The 24,272-nt window shown below is 27.7% G+C and overlaps 1 protein-coding gene across 2 annotated transcripts in view; it reads right to left on the minus strand.

Moving 5' to 3' along the window:
• Positions 1–24,272, minus strand: part of LOC129976123 (carcinine transporter-like) — a 73,410-nt gene that overhangs the window by 32,781 nt on the left and 16,357 nt on the right. The gene's annotated exons all lie outside the window — the stretch shown is intronic.

Here is a 24,272-nt window from a genome sequence, read left to right on the forward strand (position 1 = left end):
CATGCGTCAGAATTTTCAACTAATCATGTGGCAACATCAACAATTGAAAGGTCGAAAGAACAATTGAAAATACAAACAAAAGATAGGATTTTTATGAAATACTCAGAGCGACACCACATAAATATCCAACTGTAGCACCTTCCATTACATTTTAGATTGTTAAAAAAATAAAAATAAAATTAACAACTATGTACTTTTTTCCGAGATTATAGACTATAGTTTCTGTTATACAGCTTGAGAAATGTAATCATTTATTTGTTCTCGATATATGAAATTCATTTTATGTCTTACTTCCAGGTGCGCTTTGTTGACTTTAGTTATTCAATTTTCAAACGGTGACCTTCAGTTTTTGACCCCGTTACGTGAATCACGCGATGTACGTCAAACGTGAAATTTTGCCATAGGATTTGTTCTCAAGATGTGAAGACAAAAGTTTTAGTGTAAACTTGAAAACTCCAATTTATTGCTCAGCAAAAAGCAACTGTCGAAAATAATTTTCGAATGTATTTTTGTCTTAGCCAAACAACGCCGCGATTGTTCCATAAAAACAAAGAAAAGTGTTAGAAATAACATTAATATTACATATGTTTTGAATCTTATATATCAGGATCAGCAAAAATATAATCAATTCATTACAGTGAGAACATCGAGGAAATAATAGCTATTTATTCGGAAGCTAAGAAAAGCTAGAGGATTTCCAGAAAGGAATTAGATACTTTTCAATTCATTACATTTATTTACAAATATAGATGTAATTAACTCCCTGCAAAGAAAATATTAACTTTTTATACTTGCAGACAAAGTATTGTAACTGCAGTTGGATATAACTTTCTTTTAATCAGATCATAGTATTTAAAGAGAAATAACAAAGAAATGAAATAGAATCTTTGAATATTGAAAATTAAGAAGTAAAAGTACAATGTCAACACAAAAATACAACGTCAGTTTTGTATATTTATTAAATACAACATAAAACAATATTATTTTATATTTAAAAATATTTAAAACTTTTCGATCTCGGCATAGAATATCATAGTAAATGTTCAAATTTTATTCGCACTAATATCATATAACTTTAGAAATTTCAAAATTAATAAAACTTATAATTCAAAATCTACATTACGGTAACAGTCTATGTGGTAGAATAATTTTACGGAGGGTTTGCAAAATTCCGTTTGAAAGGCTTAATAAGTTAATAATATTTTTTGAATTTATTAACTTATTCAAACTTTATTTGTATTATAAAATTTCTTTAAAACAATAAAAGCAAACGAAAATACATACATCTTGTTCTAATAGCTTTAAATATCTGTACATTATCATGCATGTATTATTTTCATACTTAAAGAATTTGTGATTTATTCACTGTCTCTCTGGAACTTCTTGTTGATTTAAAAAAATTAAACATCAGTTGAGTCTATAACTCCCAAAATTAGGAAATAAATTCTTTTTGGTTTGTGTATGTTCACTATAATAAGGTAATTCTAATTAGATTTTTAATTAAAATTTAATGCAAATTTTAATATTTTCACCCATATATTCAACATATGATAAAGAGCAAAATTATTTTTTACGCCACTTTAAAATTCAAAATATGAGCTCTTTATTGATACTAATTTTATTTCAGCATTTATTTCATTTTTATTTAAGCTTAATAATTTTTTTACAAAAATTTAAATATATTTCCTAGAAATTTCTTTCCCAGCTTTAGTTACAAGTTTAATTATTTCAAAAATATTAAGTACATTTTTTCCGTGTACTTTATCTCTTATATATTTAATGGTAACTTCCAAAAATAAAATGAATACATATTAATCAAACCTAAAGTTTTATGCTATCATGTTTCAGATTTGATATTATAATCTATTTTACATAATTTTAGTTCATTTCATTGCTTGTTTCATCTATATTAGCTAAATAAGCATATAAAAATTAATTATATACAAACTTGGTAATGTTGTCTTAATTATATCTCCACGAATCTCCAAGAATCCTCACACTTCTATCAGGATATCTTCTGATGTACCAATCAGGTGGGTAAAAAATTGAGCACATAAAGACTGATTGTATGAATGATGTAAACATTACGAGTGATTGCTTCTGCTGTCTGTAAAATTGCCATATCCCAACGATAGTGAATATTCCCTTACATTAAAACCAAATGCAATAATACTGTATTTAAATATTCCAGAACAATTTTATTTCAAATGCGTGGGGTTGCCTTTTTGCTTAGATTAAATCACATGCTTACAGCTTTCCAAACATTTTAAAATATCGTGCAATAAAATCAGTATTTCCGTAAAAAAGGATAATCATAATCTCACGATTTTCAAATCCCTCGGTATTATTGTTCCTGCATTAAACTCGTTGACTTATTAAACATGGAAAAGAAAAACATATACGTAGACTGGAATAAATATTATGAGCAAATGGAATCATTTTGAAGTCCGTTATCGCAAATTTTGCTGTTTTCTTATGAAATTTCGTGCCGTTGTATCTCGTAATGGATATTAAACAAGGAAGAGTTTCGAAATATTCTCCAAATATTCGACACTGAATTTACTTCAATGAATCCTTTCAGCAGAAAAATAAAGTTGATGTTTATCAAAAATCGATTTTTAAATTACGGAATATCTCATTTATTCAGCTTAGTGTGTTGGAAAATCAATTCCAATTAGCAAAAAAAGGAGGGGGGCACGCGGGAGAGAGAAAAGAATTCAGATAGGCCGGATTCCATAAATTCTCATGTCCCATCTAACCCAATCTGTAAACAACCAGCAGTAGTGTCTCCCAAAAACTTTCTCTCATACTATAAATTTGTCACGTCAGAGAACGTTTTGCATTGTATACAATAGTAACAAGATATTAAATTTTGGCATAAATTTAGTATTTTTACTGAATCTATCGCTTCATTCTTGGCGAGTTTTTTGGCGATTAATGGCATGCGGCTAATGGTATCCGAAAATCGAATTTGTATTTTAGACATGTTTTTTCAACCGATTGAAACAGAAATTTAACACAAAACTGCGCTTGTAGTCACAAATTCTCGTACCAAATTTAATTCACTTAAGTCATTGCGTTTTTGAAATATCCTTACTTATTTCTGAAATTACAGACCGACAGACAGTCAACCCATAGTTGGGTCATACTATACTATAGATATTAATTCTCTGCACCGAATCTTATCTATGTAGCTCTCTTCGTTTTGTAATTGTCTTGTTAACTTATATTCGAATAGCCGGACTTCCTCCGAACAATTTTTACTCAAAAATTTGATAGAAAACAGCAAAAATTTAGTGTTAAAACTTATACCAAATATCAATCGTCGAGCTCAAAACATTTTTTATTTATCTTTGTCACAGACAGACGGACGGACATTTTCTAAAAGTGTGTTTTTTGAAATCAGAGAGATCTGAAACGTGGATTCGTCGATATCTGGAGTTCGAATTTTTTGCCCATTACAGCATTTTCTCTATGCAATGTATATGAGAAAATAAAAATTGCTATGCAGAATTTTCTGACATGCATTTTCTTTAGCAGGTGCCACCATACATTTAATATTAAAATAGCAGTCATAAAAGATTTTAAGATTTTGGATTGAATCTATTGTAAAATGTTATTTTTGAAAGACAGTTTTTTTTTTGTTATATAAGATTTTATATAAGCGTTTTGAAAATAAAAGCAACATCAGTCATTCTTTTATAAATACAATTTCTTTACGATAGGTACTAACAATGATACAGACAGTCAAAATACCATCAATGTGCGCTGTGTTTATAGAAGACAGTGAATTTATGGAACAAGTTATGCAACAATTAGAACACGAATTTTCTATTTAGTTTTGAGGTATGTTTCAAATTTATTACAATAACAAAAGAAGAAAATAGCTATTGAAAACTGGAATCAAGCGTATTTTTGTATCTGAATGTAGAAATAATAGCTCAGAATATAATATTGTCGGGGTTTTCAGTTGCGAGAAATATTTCAAATCTCCTACAGGATAAACGTTTAATCATTTTTAACAGCTGGTATATGTGCGACAATAATATCTTTCTTTTTTCCTTATTCGAATTTTTTGTAAGTTATGAAATAATTAATGCATTTTATAGTTATTTTCTCTTGTAAATGCTTAGTAAGATAGAAATGAAAGAATTTGCTATTATAAATAGGGTTTCCGAATTCAACCGACAAATTCAGAGGGTGGTAGTAGGCATCAAGAGGATAAAGAATTACCATACCACATGGGGTCCCAAACGACGTTTAGGGGGTAAAAATCGCAAAAATATAAGGAGTCGAACTTTTGAAAACTGTAAAAAATTAATAACAAAATAACAAATGGTGTTTCAACTATGAATTTTTTTTAAGTGAAAGCAAATTCTTAAAAACTATTTTTCATCTAAGTAACATGTAAATTTGATGAACTAGGGGGTTGTAAATTATTGAAAACGAAAAAGTAGTTTAGAACTCTTATCTGCAAAAATATTAAAACTTTAAAAAAATAAAAACTGGAAAATATAAGGAAATTTATACTCTTTAATTTGATATAAGTCTGTAGTGTGAAAACAGAGGACGTTTTGAGATATTCAAGAAAAATTAAAGTGTTTGCCAGGAAACATCGCTGCAACATTGGTACCGATGTTTACAGAGGCTGTTGCCAAATTCGAAAGGTAATTTAGAGAGGGCTTATATTGAATATATATTCGATTAATATTCACATTTATTGGAATTCTTAAATTTTACATAGAAATTTAAAATCCGTATATTGCCCATATTTTTAATATTTATATTAAAGTATTCAATATTTATTTTTATTAATTATTTCAATAGCTTCAATAGTATTTCAATAGCTTAATAAAATATTACTTCAACTGCATGCTAAAAGAATACGCCAGTTTATTTAAGCAATTAGATAGCATGCCATTCTTTATGGTAATACGGTCATATTACAAATTAAAACTGTGATTATTGCAGCAGCGTTGAAGAAATTAAAAGCATATAAATCTTTAGTGCTATTGGTCCTTCCATAAAAGAATTTTTGGATTTTCATTTCCAAATTTAAAATTTATCTCCGCAGGCTATAAGGTTATGAAAAATAATTCAGTTATTTTCCTATATTTTTTCAATAAATCTATTTTTGCTCTGTTTAGTTTCCAGTCAAACAAAAAAAAAAACCGATAAAAAATCAGAATGTAAAAAAAAAAAGAACAACTTTCTAAAATGGAAAAATTTAAACAATCACAGATTTGATAACTATTATTTAAAAAAAAACATAAGATAAGACAAAATAAAAATATGAACGAAAGATTTCTTGAATTTTGGAAAAATAATACCATTCAAGTACTACAATCATTAATGGCCTTACTTCTGTACAGCTAAGTTAATGAAATCTCTTGTGATGCATGCAAGAAAATAGGTTTTTTGAGAATATTTATCTCATATTAATTATTTGCATTAAAAATCTTATCAATATCTTTTTTTGCTAATTAACAGTTCTTCAAATTCGTAACAACATGATTGGGGGATAAATTTTCGAAATCAAAATAAGAACGATAACTCTGGAAGACTATCAAACGCAGATTTTAAGAAAATCCACAGGATAAATTATTGGATTAATTGAACTCGGATCGCTGCTGTAGTATCTTCTTAATTTTCTTTTCAAGATAATAGAGCTTTTTTTTTGGTAAAAGATTGTACTATCATTGGAATCGCCAAGTGGTCATATTAGCAGCACTAGATATATTTTCCTCAGATATTTTATAAAAGTAAGTCATAAATGAAATCCTTCGTTGTTGCTTTCTTTTCACTTGACTTTTAAGTTTTTTTCTAGAATAATGTTTTTCTTATTTTTCATTGAAAGACTCAAGAGAAATATAACTATCTCTTTAAAGTTAGTTTATTTCGACATGAAACTCTATGGCTCCTTAAGATAAGAAATCGTGATTCTTAAGCAGAAACGTGTTATTACGTGCAAATATTTTTGCCCCATAATTCATTGGCCCGTCATGACTTCAACTATTTCTTGAGTCCCCTGCAGGCATTTTTTCATAATTGACTCATCGGGCTACGTTTGTAAAAGAAGAACATCATAAATCTTATGTCATTTTTAATTTCTCGTATTTTGTGAAAATATTCCACATCGAAATTTTAAAATAACTTCACTTTGAGATCTCTTTTTGAGTCTCACTTTGAGTCTAAACTTTTAGATTTGTGTTGAAATTCGGAACAAATCCAAACAAGAGGAAAAACCATCGATCTTTCTATTTTCTGATTTCATTGAATATGAATGATAAGAAATTCTCTTATCATTCATGGGTATAGGAATGTGTATAGGATAATTCATGGGTATAGGAACATGATAATAATGTAAAAAAAACTTAATGAATGAAATTTGGATACTCCTGCAAAGAAAAATGTAGAAATGTCAATAAAAAGTGATCTTTAATACAGTTGTTTCTCTTCATTATACTATAAAAATAAAAAAAAGTAATGCCAGAATTAAGAAAAAATTTAGTACAATATTTACTATTTATATTTAATGAAAATATCATATTTTTTATAATTTTTTTTTCATCTACATGATGCTTCTCAGGTTCAAGGAATATATAACGTAAATTTTTAGTTATTTAATTAAATCATTATCAATGAATTTTTAATGAATTCTTTTTTAGTTGTAAAATAGCGTAAAAGTATTTTTTAAATAATAATATTCGATCTAATAGCTAAAATTTACAAATCTATAGTTCCAATTATCGTAAGTTTTAGGCGTGAATCATCTATATTTATTTTATTTCTAAAATTTCTTAATTCTAACTATTTAATTCGAGAAAAAATGTTCGAATTCAAATTTGATATTTATGAAAGAAAGGCTTATTTTTTAATCTCAAAGACGTATCAAGTTAATTTTTAATACAATTATACGTTTGTAAGGTCTTGAGGAGAAACATCATAATTTTTATTAATCTTTATTAAAAATCTAGTTAAGATTTTGTAAAACGATTTTATGGAGCATCTAAACGTAACTTCATGCCAAATGTTGTAATTGGAAGTCAAATGGTCTGATTCGTAGAACATTTTGAACAATTGCTTATCGCACCACATAACTTATAGATATAATGCCATTTTACAAAATTATTTTAAAATTGTGTTGTGGAAAATTCAAATCATTAAGGGAACAGAGGGAGTGGTCTCATAGAATCTTTCTCTATATTTTCTATTTGCTCTGTAACGATTGAACTTGCATGTTTCGTATTTCTTTCAAAATTTAATAGAAATCTAAAAATATAATTCCAAGTCCATATATAACATTTTTATTCATTTATCCCAATATATTATCGCATTCACAGAGAGATGTAATATCAAAAATCAATTTTTCGGACTCAGAAAAGTCTAAAACGCAAATATTCGTCCATATCTCAAATTCGAATTTTTTGGCGATTGCAATATTTTCCCTTTGTATGCTTCTTAAAAGAGAAAGTAAAAGGAAATCTTAGATACTTAATAATTACGAAACGTGGATTTTTGATTGCTTAACACATAGCCTCATTATAAATGATTTTCTGATTCGACTTTTTTTTTTATAAGAACATACGAGAAAGTCGAAGGAAGAAAAAACATTGACAATAACTTGGAAGTTAACTTTTTATTGGATTTCTATCTTTAAAAAATATGTTTGCAGTTTAGCTGATTCGGACTTATTTAGGAACCTCTGATAAATATTTTGATAATATTTATTCAAAACATCTCCTAAAACATCTTATTTAATTTAGTGACTCCTTGTTTGTGCACTTGATCTTTAAACACACCTGCCACATAAAAGTAGCACGTTTAAACCTTGTGATCACTCTCTTGTATTCCCAATAATCTTTTTATGTTTCAAACTTAGTCTTCAAAATAAGCTAAATAACAATTGAGAATAATTAATATTGCCAAAAAAAATGGAACAACTATAGAATCAATTTGTTCCTATTTCATAACATGTCATATGTTCATTTAATTTTCAAACTAATTGGGGATTTGTGTAGTTCGAAATGGCATCAGAGCAGGTAAGTTTGTTTGTCATGTGTTTGTTATGTCACGTGAACTGTCTGCTTTCTTATCTTTTAATAATTTTTTCCTATTTGATATAAATTTTGAGTATTTTCTTAAAATGTTGATCACGCAAAAAATAAATTTAAGGAAATTCGAACCTGTAGTCTCGAGCAAAGTAGCATAATGATGTTTTTTGATTCCTCTATCTGTATTTTATTTTTAAAATTTACTATTTATTATGTAGCAGAATAACATGCAAGTAAAAAATGTATCTAATATCATAGAAATGTAAAAAATGTTATTAAATCAACGAAAAGCATTGCTGTCAAATATATTTCACTTTGTTTTAAAGTGAAATATATTTGACAGCAATGGGATAGGGTTAAAGAAAAATTTTGAATGGAAACAAAATTGATTACGAAAATGTTTGTAATTATTTTGAATTTTAAAGCAGCGTAAAAATTTTTTTGAGCAATAATATGTTCTAAAATTATTGAAAATTTTGGAATTAAATTTTTAAACTGGTTAAAAAATTGTTCAAAATGGCACTTATTTTTTTTTTTATTATTTTTAATTAACATTCCTAAAAAATACTTTCTTGGAGAATACCTAATATCAAGATGGTAACTTTAGGTCAATATATTAGAAATTAGATCAATATAATGTTAAAAATGCTCAATAGTTTGTCCTATTGAGCGTTTTCAACGATTTTTTTCCAGTGTCATACATATGTAAGAATTTACAAATAGTATGCCAGCCTATAAGTATCACCGAAGAAATCTGAAGAATCTGAATATATTGTAGTAATTTTTTTCAATCTTATATATAGTCAACTGCACGAACAAGATCAACATTGAACATACATTAGTTTTATTCTACAACTTATATGGCAAAGCCATAGAGATACAAGTTAATTATGCTGTGTCTTATTAAAGTTTATGATTGCTAATAAAATTCAAAATTAGAAATAATTCAATTATGTGAAAGATGGTAAATGCTGGCTGCTACCAATATTCAACACTCCATCCATATTGTATCCAAATCTTATTGGCCTTAAGTAATCCCGATTTTAAACTCTGTCCCTTTTTTGGTTGTCCAGAAACACCCTGAAACATTTAGGGATGGTCAGAAAGAATAGAAAATTTAAATATAAGTAGACAGGACGAGTTACCCTCAAATCAAAATTCAGCTCTTCAAAAGCCAATTCATTTTGTCTCTTTTGTTAGCTAATTCCCTTTATTTAGCTGTGTATATTAACTTAGTTTTTTAATTATTTCTTTTTAATATTCTATAGAAAAAGATAATTTTTGCTTAATGCATATTATTTCTTATTTTGAATTAGTTATTCAGACATACTGTTTTTCAAAGAAGAATAAAAATGTTTATGATATATTTTAAGACCAGTTGTTTTGAGCTAACTTAAAATTTAGCAAACTGCAAGCACATTAAACCCTGCTAATCTAGCATTGATAAAGTATAGGAAATTTGATATTTAACAATAAAAAAATTCGATTTGATTCCAGTAAACAATTATTTCAAACAGGCGGATTTGTTTAATATATGTCGACTTCAGTTACATTCTCCAATCTTCCAAGTATAATTTTAATTTCAAATATTTTTTATCCTTTTTATGATTTATTCTTCGCTACTGTTTCGAAGGAAAAAAAATTGTGAAGCAATAAATTACAAAGCTTTTTTCTAATTCTAAAGCAAAATTTGTTTCTTATTCTAAATATAATACATAACTTTCTTTTTATTTTTTCAATATCTTTACTTAAAATTATTATTAAATAATATACTGTAAACAGGGGGGAAACTATAATACGTTCAACTCCCTCACGGCAATAAAATTATTTTTTATTGTGTTATTGAATAAAATATACAGCGAAGAGTCCATGCAAAATAGCAAAAGCAATTCATCGATATAATGATGTTTGCAATATATCTTTGTAAATAATAGTTAGTATCTGAATGTAAACACCTTGGAACTTTTGCTTATCATTTTCGTTCATTGTAACAAAGACATTGTTAGATTTGGTGATTCTTTAAAAGGCTACTGAAGATGCTTTATTTATATTAATTAGTTTTGTAAAACAGAAAAAAAAAATACGAGATGAAATTTCGCATCCATGATGACTGTGGGTTTTTAAAAAATGGAAACGGAAGATTTTTCATGGGGGAAAAGTAAATTTTAAAATTAATACTCATCTTGAAAATACCATACATACCCCATACAGATTTCATGTTCTACTCTAAAGCTCCCGTTGACGTAAATAGAATAAAGAAAATATGCACTCGAAAAAAAGATATGCATTCGATGATTAAGCTTGTTTACTCTATGTTGTCGATATATCGCAATGCATACAATTAATTTTTTGCTTAAATTTTAAACAAATGCTTGTTAAAATAAACTGAATGTGATATCGCATTTCGACAAAAGTCCCTATTCATCGTTGTAGGTCTTATATTAGTTTATAAAAGTTGATTAAAAAACGCATGACAGCAGAAATAATATAAGATCATATGGCAATTGTGATAAAATCGTTGGCATTGTTGATATAATTTTATTGGCATTATTTTTCTTCAATTAAAATTTTAAACATACATCGTGTTTTAAGTAAACTAAATACAATCGCATAATTGGGTAAAAAAAATTGTCTATAATATAAAAATCTTATATCTTATTCATTCTTTTAAGCTTTGTATAAGATGAGAAAAGGGAACATTGACAATAGAAATGCTACATAGAACTATACGGTTGTTTTGATACAGGCATAAGCATCGTTGATTTAATTTAGATATCATTATTTCAATTTTTCTTTTAACTTAACTTCTAAATAAGCAGTATGTCTTAAAGGAAACTGTGTACAGTCCATTGATATATATAAGATTTATATTCATAGATATAAAAAGAATGTTGACATAAAAATAATATATGATCTTCTTTATCATTTGATATCTATTTTGCGGTTTAGAAACCCATTTGGCAGTTTGATTGTGTCCCTTTTCTGTAAGGTTAATGTCCATATAGACTGTTTTTGTTGATATAAATTCCATACAAACTCCTTAAAAAAAGAAGTCAAGAAAAAATTTAGATATTAATAAAAAATTAAATATGAGTAAACAAATTAATCACTATGCAACAGTAAATAATTAATTATAGATCCCAAATAAAGAATTAGAAAGTAATTTAAATTCCTTATATTTATTCTACTTTTAAAATCATATTTTTCTTAATTTTTATTAAGAATTTAATTTTTATTATTTATTTTATTATTTATATTCTGAATATCTAATATCGAATCATTAAAAAAGCAAATAATTAATGTACTTACATTTAAGAAATCAATTCCCTTTCATAATTCTACTCAGATGAACGGAAATATCTAAATTAGAGTAACCCAAACCCTTTTATTCTTCGTCTTATCACGTGATTTTCAAACATCGTTAACGATTGTCGAATCGCCAATCAGTGATAACAGAAGTTATTGTGAAGATTCATTGAAAGAAGGGAGGGGGGGGGGGGAATTAGAGAAACGTAAGAAATGGTAGTTTATTTCATGAAGCGTCGAAATTAATTAACGGATATTTCAGTGTTCAAGGCTGTATTGAAAATGATGTAGAAATGTCTTCAACTGATTTACTCATTATTTTATAATATTTTTGTTTACTTGTGTGCGCTGTCAAAAGCAATCAAAGCAAATTGGGTGCTAGCTTTTTGAATTTATTTCTTTAACTAGATACAACTGTAAACCATTTTCAAAAATCTTTAAAAAAAACTACCGCAGAATAACAATCTGACAATTTCAATCAAATTAATTTACTGTGCTCAATTATATGTGTATGTATGATGTTACCCATACATGTATGCGTATATAATTTCAAACAATTTTGATATTGAAATAAAAAATATAATTTTTTAAAATGTATTAAAAATTAATTTATATTTCTCAAAGCGTTTCTCAGAATTACTCATCTATCTTCAGAATTCTATTCATCATTCTTCAGAATTATTGCATCCCCTGAACATATAATGGAGGTGGGGTAATGTAAAATGAAAAGTAACAAATACTCGAAGGTCGTAGCAATCTTCAAGTATGAGTAACTTCCGGTCCCTGAGTTCTGCTTATCATGATTCAATGTGAAACGTCTTTCGTTTCGTAATATAATCTAACTGGATATACTATTAAGAATTTTTTACATTGCTTTCCTGTGCAGTAAGTCAGATAGTTTTATAGTTATAGTAATGGGTGTCGAATCAATAACGTAACGACTATTTAGCGATTCTGGTTATAGAAATAAAAGAACTCGAATATTCGAGCATCTTGGTGATAGTTCTAATAGAATTCGAGTTTCAGTATTTGTTCTAGAGCATTCGATGCTCTGTGGATGTAAAAGACCGAAGTTCACAGATGAAAGTCTGTAATCAGTAGCTGAACCTTAGTTTTAGTAATTAAATTGAACTCAAGTGAATAGTTGAGATAAATTTATTTGGAGACTATATCTGCGAGTTCTCTAAACTTCTATTGCTATTGCAATTATTTAATAGCGATTAACTGCTTTTGTGCTATTACTGCAAGTGCTGTTCTTGTGTGCCCTACTACTATGTGGTTGCTTCTTTTCATAGAATAAAGCGTCATCATCCCTTACTGAGACTATTAGACATTTCACTGTGCAATTCACCGGATTCTTTCTGTAACAATGCATTTTAATTTTAGGCGTCTTTCTTTTCTCAACTTAGCCCAAACTTTGTCACGGATCTATAATTTTAGTTATAATATACCATGTACTAAGTTCATCATTGCGCAAATTTGAGTTGGGGTTTTGAGTATTCGACTGCACGTGAATATACTAATCTATAAATAGACTGCCCCCTTCTTTGACAAATTTGATCCAAAATGTAATATGCGTCTACAATTAGAGATACGTATGTTTTTGAGATATCCTACTCACGTGCATACGGATGGACCAACATATTTCTCTTTGATGAATATCATCCAAATTTTCGGAAAATATGCAGATTTGGTGTTAGACCTACTTACAACATTTCATCGCACCAATTCAATATGTTTTTGAGTTATCACATTTCAAGCAGACAGACAAAGTTCCAAAAATTTGGTTTTGGACTCAAAAAAAGTCTGAAATGCGGAGATTCGACAAATTCAAGTGGTTCGAATATTTTTTTTTTCACTATTATAGTTTTTTTTAAAATTTCGTTTATAAGAAAGTAAGAAAACGTGTCAATCGAGAACTGTAAAACTTTCAGCTCGGTCTTTGTTAAATTCAAAGCGAGAAAGTTTGCTTTCCTCTTTCCGAAATATCACTCAGATATGAGCATTAAGATTTTTTTTAAAAAGTTTTTTTATTTAAAAAAAGTTTTAAAAATAATTTTAAAAAGTGCTGCAATTTTACAATTCTGATGATGAAGTAAAAGTGTCAATTCCTTAGTTATATGAATTTAGGAAAGGAACTAAATATCTAGTGTTTTGTTAATCTGATATGAATACGATTTCCTTTTAAATAAAAAAAATAGTTGTGATTAAAAGATCAAAATGTCCTCAAAGAGAGCACATTTAATTTTACCTTGTAGTTTTTGAACGAAACTGCTTTATTAAAAGTTCTTCTGTTCAAACTGAATGATTCATCGTTTTTTTTCAGCCCTAATAAACGTCTTCGTATACTCTGATGAAATCTCTAACAAGAAAAGTCAAAAAGCTTTTCTGATTTCTTAGATTCTTTTGCGGTTCACAGGAAACAATGAACTCCTAAGCTGACGAGGTCGATCATGGTCAGACATTAATCGAATTTCCTTGTCAAAAACATCCTGATTATACTTCTGAAAACACCTAAAAATAAGTTCTGTACAGACAAACAATAATTGCTGCCAGTGAAGTCGAACTATTATTTTCAAGCAAAAGTAAACAGCAAGTTCATTTTACGAAAATATCCGAAAAGGCTGTTAATATTGTAGAAAATTCTTCGAACATGTCATTCGAAATAACGACAATGATTTTTCTCTGTATGCGTATAGAAAAGCAAAACTTTAAAATAGTAAAAATGCTGTTCTTCTCATCTCTCCTTTTATCCTTGAAAGGCTAATTTCTTTATATAATTAATCCATTCGATGATTTTTAATGCAGATTTAAAACAAATTATAAGTTTTAAATGATCATGAATAAGTTTATAAGAATTTTTTTAATCTATTTTTCGCGTTTCATAAACAGATCAAGATAAAAAAAAAAAAAGCCTTCAGTTATTTCAAATAATTCCTTTCTGCAGATTCTATAAGTGAAGAGTTGCTACTATCATTATTTACTAAAGACGATATTTCCTCTTCATCTTTAGGGATTGTGATGAGATGCTTTGAACATCTTTTGATGCTTAGATACTTTCTCTCTCTGCATGTATGTATACATGCGTGTGCGTGTGTGTGCTCGTGAATATGTATGTTGGATGGGTGTGAGTGCGGCCGCCGTTTTACAAACGTTTTCTTCGCTAAATTACGAAGCAAAAAACTGTTATGCATAGGAATCTGAAAATAAAATTATGACCACTTATGTTGTTTTGCTGAGGATCCAAAGTTTTATGGAGTGAAGGGGGGGGGGGCAATACCTTTGTTAGAGATTATGCCAAAAAGTTTCAGGAAACATACTTCCTCTAATCAATTTAAATAAAATCGTGAAAATATATAAAAGCGTACATATCTTCACGCTTTTATTTAACTTGTTCATGTTTATAGAAATGGAATTCCATAATTATTTTATAACTAATTTTTGAAGTATTATTTCAGTTGATTTACTGTTGTATAAACCTGATCATGCTGAAATATAATATTTTCAAAACTTCGCAATCAGTTAAATATGATTCGCTGTTTTACCTCATAGGATTATCACCTTCTCGTAGTGAATTAAAAAAGTACTTCCATAACATTTTAAATGAAATTTTTAAATAAATTTAAGATTAAAAAAGAAAGTAATAATTTTTTTTTAATTTTAGAGCTTGCTTTCATTAGTTTATTAAAAAGTAAAGAACTATACGCTAAAAATATGGAAGCCGAAGCCAAATCATAAAAGCGAGCTGTGCTGGAAAAAATGGTTTAGAAATTGAGCCTTAAGAAAAAAAATCTTAAATATACGTTAAAAATTAATATTTATCTTAAATCTGATTAAACTTATAGTTAATTTAGAATGATTTAACAGCGTTCTCTTATTCTTATGATTTTATCTCTAATAAAAGTGTGTTTTTAAAACAATTTTTTATTAATGAAATGAAATTTATATGATTTGAATGATAAGACAGAAGCATCTGTTATGCAAATAACAATAAAATAATAAATGGTGCCGGCAAATTCCGAGTAACATATTTTCATTCAATAGAATGTGAAATTGTTTGAAATTAGCAGAAATTTTGCTCAATAAAATTACAAGCTCTTTTACTGTGGCATCATATTTCAAAAAAATTAAGAGCTAAGAACTTTAAGCTTTTAATATTTGAATATTTCTAATTAAACTAATCATTCTTCATGTTGATTTGAAACGCATCAACCGAAAAGAAGATAAATTGTGATAACAGTTGCAGAAATAAACAATCGCCATTTTTTTAAAAGAATATTCCACAATTAATTATTTTATGCATTTATCTGTTAGCATAAAGTCGAAGAGTGTATTTATGAACAGCTTTTACACGTGACTACATAAATATGGTTGTAAATACAATTTCGGATTTGGCAAACATCAATCTTCTTTTTACATGATATATCAAATGGTTTAAACAATCTTTAAATGTTATAATATATTTAAAATTAATTGTCTTGGTATCATCCTAAGCTTTGTAGGCATTTTTGAAGCCATTTTCTGACAACAGATTGGATACAATAAATTGTTATAAATTTATATTTTTAGTTAAAATTACCAATATAAAGATTTTCCCCCTTCATTTATAGCAGACGATTATCGTTTAAACTGGAGTAAAAAATTTTTGGAAAAAAGTTGGTCAATTTGAAATGCTAAGAAATAGAAAATTATCAAATGGTACTTCATTCTATTATTTCAGTAAGTAATAGATATTTTTCATTCTATATTTTTCTTTTCATGAACAAAGAAAATATTTTAACGTTATTTCTTCTTTTTCAAAACAAAATTAATTATTTTGAATGAAATTATCAAAATATTGAATATTAACAAAATGTTGAGAGCTGTTTCATTAGAAATTGCTTAATAATTACTCAAAAAAGATACTTTGAGAGAGCAATTTATTTTCACATTTTATATCATCAGACGATAAATTTATTTATTTGTCTTAAATTCTTTAAAAAATATTTTGCATTTTAAAACTAAACATATTTTGAAATATTTTTTCTGTATTTAATTTGGCATCATTTTAAATAATTCGGAAGTGATAATAATTAATGATTGAGTAAGAATTAAAAGGCAAGCACATTCGAATTTATGAATTATATTTCCTCCATAAATGAAACATTTGTAGTGGATAAAGAAGCATATCCATAGAAAATATACAGTTTTTCCATGCGAAACTAAAGTAAATCTTTTTATTTGTTTTCAATATGCGCTTCGTTTCTATTTTTAAAAGAAGAAAGGAATTTCATTAAGGTAAGCAATTTTTGATAATTCATAATTCAATAGAGTTGTTTAAGCTATATAGCAATACAAGAAAAATTTTCTACTCTTTTTTTTAAATTTTAACTTCTTTTGACTTTTACTTTTAAATTTCGCTTTCTCTATCGTATAATTAAAAAAATAATTATAGAATGCTACAAATTTCCGCTTTAAATAATTGCATTAACAACATCATAATATTTATTTGTTGGTATATTATCCATGAATTCTATCATGCGTGATAAAAATCAAATCGTTTAAAATTCTGTAAATGCAGAACATTGTATCTAAAAATTTGGTACATAGTTATTTCGTGGAAAGTAAATGCTTCTTACTAAGAAATAATTTTTCGAAATTTTAATCAAATTTAAAATTAAAAAATAATCAAAACTATGATGTTTTCACAAATAATTTCTGCGCATGTAATAGTATAGAAATACAATTTCTATACAAATTTAAAATTTAAAAATAATTGCAAAATTTACTACTGATAAATATTTTAGTACCATAAAATGTTTGACTAATTTTGATACGTTTTTAAGAATATTCTTTAAATATAATTTACAATTACAGTTTCATTGCTTTAGTTACTAAATATATATTAGCGGATGTTTCACGATATTTAATATTTTTTGTGTGTATGCGCATTATCCTATTATATAATTAAGAGTAACTATTAAAAATATAAAATAACCAGCCAGAATGGTTTCCCAAAGACTTTCTCGGACACTCTCTACTAAAATACTTATCCCCCCCAATATAAAATTATGGATTTTAAATAAAGCTACAAATGCTTGAGAGTGAGGCTGTAAGTACATGTAATCTTTGGGGATTTGCAAATAATCTATGTATGCGGTTAATATACAAGTACACGAAAATAGAAGTTTGCTTTAGAAGCTGCATTCTTAAAACCAATTCAAACCAAAATTTGACCTAAAGCTACAGTGTAATCAGATGATCATATACTATATTTTATTTAAGTGAATCAGTACGCTTTCAAATTGTTGCTTTTATATGCATGCTAAAGTACTGAGCTACAAAAGGTTAATACGCAAATAAATTTGGTTCGAAATTCGATAAGAATCCCCACTTTAGATTCTAAAATTATGTACCAAATTTTGTCAATCTAGCTCTTTACATTTTGTGGTTATCATGTTCGTTTGCATTCGGGCAGCCCGAAAGAATACTTTCTATTAATAGATTTCCTTCAAACTTTGACAAAAATCTATAAATGTAGTGTTAAGTCTGTATACCAAATTTCAGCCATCTAGCTCAAAACGTTTTAGAGTTATCATGTTTATCGACAGATATACAAAGCAACAGACATGCATACATGCGAGGGTGCAGACCGACAAACGGTCAACTGTTTGATGAATTTGATTCAAAATTTGATAAGCAACTATATTTTAGAAGCTAAACAAATGAACGAAATTTTTATCTACCGATATCTTTGCTTTTTGTAGTTATAATAACTTGAAAAGCCAGACAGACACACTTTCTGTGAATGAATTCTGTTAAACGTTGCTAGAAACCTACAAATTTGGTCGTTATTCGATATACCAAATTTCAACCATCTAGTTCAAACCTTTTTTAAGTTATCGTTTCACAGACTGGCATAATTTTTACAAAAATATGTGTTTTGAGCTCAGGGACTACAAAATCTTGAAATAGAATTTTTTGGTGATTATATTACTTTCTCTTTATATATTCGTATATGAGAAAGAAAAAGCTGCCTAACTAATCCTAAAACATTATCGAGATATGTTGTTTGGAACTAGATAACTGACTCGCTTTAAATATATTTCAACATTTTTAAACTGAAATTAAATGTTATTTCACCATTGTTATAAATATTGTTGATTTTTCAAAATTTGGACAGAATTCATTCAGCGGAAATCTGTTTATCTGATTGTTCGGGTACGAAGGAATTTGATAACTATAAAAGGTTAAGATCTAGATGGATAAAATTTGGTACACAGAGTATAGTATATTATATTTTGGTATCTGAATTATAGTCCAATATCAAATGTGGAGCCAAATCTGTCAAGTTGACTATCTGTTGGTATGTATTTTTGAATGCATGCAAAAGCAATGATTTAAAGCTGTGAAATTAGGTATATGATCTTGCGACTGCAACTGTAGTTCAGTGCCGAATTTTAATTTCAATTAATCGGAGAAAAGGAGTCGAAAATACATTTCGTATAATAAATTTAATATAAATGCTAGATTCATGCCAAAGAAGCTATATTCAGTAATTATTGTTTGCCATTGTCATGCAAGGCATTCGCGGTTTTACCCGAAGTCCACAATTTTAAACGGGGAGGAGTAGATTCAGACTATTATTGGAGACTGTGCGAGAACGTTTAAGGGAGACAACGCCCGCTGATTTCAATCAGTTATTAAAAACTTGATCACTGAGTTTAAAAAAATAATTCAAGCAATATATAAGAAATTGCTTTACCTTTAAAATAATTTAGGTTTTTTATCATATTAAAATATACAAATTTTATTTAACGGAAATCTGAACAGAAAATTGATTTTACCTGCAATAGAATAGAAAATGTACTTCTCTCTTGCTTTTACGTTTGCCAAATAATTGTGTACTCAAAAAGATCCTTGTTCTCGGCATTCATTTACGAAGTGTAAAAAAGAAAGCTAGTCAATAAACAAGATTTAATTTGTTTGATAGTCAAATACTGTTTTGGAACTAGTTAATTTCATGTGACTCCATTTTCTGAACTTCAAACCGAGGCACTTGACCGAATGTTGTGAGCACGAGATAAGAGTCAAGGACGCTTCTTGTTTATTTTGAATAATTTGGTACGGACAAATCATGAAAAAAATAGAAATATTATTCAAACAAAATGTATAAAACTGAGATTATCGCAGTCATTCAAGACATTTAACTCAAATTTAAAATAAAACCTAGGCAAGAAACAAAATTCTATGCAATTTTTGTCACTTTCTATATTCTTATCATTCATCATGAAGTAAAAAAATACTATTCTAATTTTCAACTTCAGTTTTCAAATATATTAACATAAAAAAGAAAATAAATGAATTTTTTTTAATAAATTGCGCTATACCCATAAAGCGTTTTTTTTTTTTTTTTTTTTTTTTTAATTTTTTTGCATTTCATCGAACAAGGTGATGTTTGTTTTTGTGATGGCAAGAAACAAACGACGGCGTCCTGGCATAGGGGTAGCGCGTTTTCCCCATGATCTGGCTTCCCGGTTGGGGCATGGTTGTTCTGTGTTCTATCTGTGAGGTGTGTGAATGTGCCCCCCCCCCCTGCAAAAAGTACTTGTGCAAGCGAATATGACGCTTGAAGTAGCTGAGTCGTACTCTTGGTCCTAATTGGCGCTACTGAAACAACATGAGACGCTCACTCGGCTTAAATCGCTGGCAGAGACGCTGTTGGCGGTCTTATAAAGTGACATAAGCCACAACAAAACAAAAAAAATTGCTTGTTGAATTAATTTTACATGCTTTGCTAACTGTAAAGGGAATATGCTAACGAATATATTAGATCGGTCGTAATAAAAATGGTATTGCTTTTAAGAAACTATATAATATAATAGAAATATATGTAATAGCAGATTAAAAGAAATTTTAAAAAATGAATAAATAAAAATGAATGAAATATATATATATATATTAATTCTCTTCATTTATTTCCTCAGCAATTCGGAACTATCCTGCTGCACAATGACATGAAGAAAAACCTTTTTTTTTTCTTTGACTCATTCTATTTTGTACGTCATCTAACATTTAAGTGCATTTTCTTTTAAGTTGTGCCGTGATGTAGCGCCTTTTTCCTCTCTGAACCATGCAATAGAAAAAAAAATGCATCACAATTAAATTCATGTGACATATTTGACATGTATAACGTGAATCATTCTCGATCAATATCAGTTTTCAGGTTTGTAGGATCTCAACTAATGTTACCAAATATGAAAAGGTCAGAACAAAATCTACTACATTCTTGAATCTCAATTTCGTATTAAAAAAGAAATCGTTTGGTATTTTGTTAAGAAAAAAACCTTCTTCTTTGAATAATATTTTTTTTTTTAAATAAACACCTCACTGAAATATTTTTTTTAATATTTACTCGATTCAATTTTAAGAAATTAACTTCACTGAAAAGTTTGCTTTCCAACTTTCTTCTATCATCAATAAAATATAATCACCCTCCTGTAATAAATAAAGGGAATACAGTCTGTTGATGCCTTTGAATATTATTATTTCCGTTAAAAGTAAAGATTTAATTACTACTAGCAATGTTAAAACTGATCCGCACATTCAACATCTAATATGAATTGGTTGAAAATGAGACTGTTTGCTTTTACGATAAAAATAACATTTAGAAAAGTTTATAGAAGAAAATCTTAGTGGATTCTTCTAATACGTTAAGTTTTATATATCCCAATAAAATAATTAAAAGCCTTTGTCTTTTAGAAATTAAAGCATTGAAGGGGAAAAAATGTATCTGTTTGAGATTTTTCATAACAAATTTAATCACGACCAATAATTATTTCTTCATCATTATCTGAAATATTTTGTTGATAAATGTATTACTTTTATTATTTTTTAAATAATACTGTGAACTCTGCTTGTCTCTCTGATTGTGTTTATCCAATGTGAGCTTCGTCCTTGAACTGGGTACGACTTATTTATTTAATAAGTAATGAGAGAAAGTTTTTTTTTTTCTTTTTTTTTAAAGAATTTTTGAATACAGTGATGAAAGGTTAGTTTAATATAAAAATAGAGCACGACTGTTTTTATTAATTGTATCATATGCTGCTACGAAATATTTTTTCGTCACAAGTACTCAAAAATTAACCACAATTTACGTAATTTTTGAGAATGGATAAAACATTTTTCAAGGGCAAAAATAAAAAAAAATAATTAGAAGAAAGGATTTTTGACTATTTTAGAATTTTTTTTTCAACTCTCTGAATTCGCTTACCTGATATGTTTTCAGAATTTATATTTTTATTAATTTTTTTTCTCTTCTCTGTATTCATTATTTCTAGAAAAATATATGATAGAGCAAAAAATTACAGATAAGAATAACGGCACCTTCTGAAAAATATGACTACAGACTGCAGTTTCTGAAGAAGTAATTAATAAAAAAGTGGTGCTGTGTTATGAATAATTAATATTCAATCTTTATCGTTTCTCTATCAGTTGTTTGTGACAAAAACTAAAATCGATAAATTATTCATATTCTAATTCTGAAATGTCATGCTTCAAACGTAAATAAATGACTTACAAGAAGTGCTGTAATATTTTTGCGATTATTTCACTTATGAATTTCATCGCATTCATAAAGATTGAAGGAAAAAAAAAGATGGAACCCAAAATTCATGTACAAAACAGAAAAATAAATTGCATATGATTATAATTAATTGATGATAAATGCAAATCACGATCTTTAAAGAAGATAAATATTTAAAGAAGACAAAGAATTGTAATATGCAATGTCTTGATAAGAGGTTTTGAACATATCGCTATAATGAATTTGATTTATATTCAGATATAAATAATTCTATAAAAGGTCAATAATCCCTTCTAAAAGTGGAAAATGTTTACTTTCGGCAAAACACTCACTTGCAACGATATGGTATACTACGAATAATTTCAATTTCAGCCTCATTTTCAAAAATATCAAAAATTTATTTCAAATTCTTTTTTTTTAATTTTAATTAAATTTCTGGAATTTCACTTGCATACGCGTTTCATAGAAAGGAATATCTGGTAAAAATTTCAAAATTTATTATTTTTTTTTTTTTGAAAAGCTCTTACAGCATGACAGTAAAAAAACAAAATCGTGGGAAAATGTCTGCAAGTACTTTTATGTATTCGGATTCGAGAATCATATTTAAAAATCATATTTAAAAAAAATTTCGTAATTGCAGATGGCATTATAAGTACTGATTTTCGGAATGATTATCGATAGTTAAGTTTTAAGTTAACTTTTTGTCTTCATTATTATGTCTGAACGCATTTTCAATCGGCCCAAATTACGCACCGTTATTCTCTTTCTTTCGATTTCTTTAATTTTTTTTCTCTTTTCCTTTAATTTTAGATATATTTATGAAAATTCATTTACTTATGCATTACATAAAAAGGAATATCTGGTAAAAATTTTGAAAAACAGAACCATCGGAAAATGTCTATAAGTACTCTTATTTGTATTTGAATTCTGAAATAGAAAAAAAGATCATATTAAAAATATTTTCTACAATTTCAAACCGCATTATAAAAAGCGATTTTCAGAAAGAGTGTTGATAGTTAAGCTTTAAGTTAAATTTTTATCTCGATTATTATATCTGAATGCATTTTCAAACGGCCCAAATTATGGAACGTTATTCTAGTGAATACTATTTAATATTTTTGATATTAAGTGGCCTCAGTTTTATTTTATTTGATGTTTGATATTTTTTTTAAATTCTACAACCTTATCATGCTATGATGATTCGAATTAAGAATTTGTGAATGCTTTTATAATTATTTTTTCTTGCTACCAGACGGCATGAGTTGTAAAACATTGAAAAAGAATTTCTGAGGAGCTACACAGTTCCTACGCATTATTCAGATTAATGATAAAGCCTGTGATCACTCAGGAAAGGACGTGTCAAATGGAGAAGAAAAAAAAGAGTTAAGCAAAAGTCACTATCGAATTACATTTCATTTCTTATTATGATAATCACGTGATTGAACGCATGGCGATACAGATAAAATCACACCCGGCCACCATCTGATTCAGTACATTAAAAGTTCAAGCAAGGTTTATTATCAAAATGATGGGAAAATATTATCGATATGTTTTATAATACCAGGTATCCACTTTAATCGCTTTCATTAGAGATAAGTATAAGCTTCCATTTGGAAACGTTCTAAATGGAAGCTTATATGGCATAAAGAAATTGTTTTGTTTTGTTTTGCATTTTTTGAGGCTACTGAAAAAATTACAAAATATGTGTCTTTATACAATCCAGTGATCTTATTACTCTCATTTAGTAAAATATTATAGATACATTTAATATTTTATACGAAAAAAATGCTTCTCTCCTTTTGCGAATAAATCTGAGTGAGTTGTGAAACTTTGAATATAATAATGCATTTTAATCTAATTAAAACCGTTTCAGGAAATCACTTCGATGTAGATTCGCCAATCAAGAAATGGCCTGAAGAAGCGGCGGCCGTTGATTGACTTAAAATAATGGAATTCCCAGCTTCATAGTTCGATCAGTTTTGTTTATTGATGAGTGAAACGTTTTAGGTATGCCAAATAGGATCAAAAGACTTTAAAAATATTTAGACCTCATAATTTTTTGGCAACACTTAAATTGGCTCAAGCTACAAAAAGCATACTTCTTCATGTAATTAAGAGCATGCTTTTATTTAGAAGTACAAGCCAATCTTTAAGAGTTTTGAAATTACCTATTAAAGCATGATTAAACCGGAAGCCTTGTAAATTATATTGTCTATACTGAATAACTATAGATATATACATTAGTCTTTTGATATATACATCAATCCTTCATACTTTGAGAGCTCTATTAAATACCGTAAAAATCGACATTCAATATTTGAAATAAATGTCACCTCGTAAAATATCAC

Source organism: Argiope bruennichi, chromosome 7 (genome assembly GCF_947563725.1).
Source record: "Argiope bruennichi chromosome 7, qqArgBrue1.1, whole genome shotgun sequence".
Taxonomy (NCBI): domain Eukaryota; kingdom Metazoa; phylum Arthropoda; class Arachnida; order Araneae; family Araneidae; genus Argiope; species Argiope bruennichi.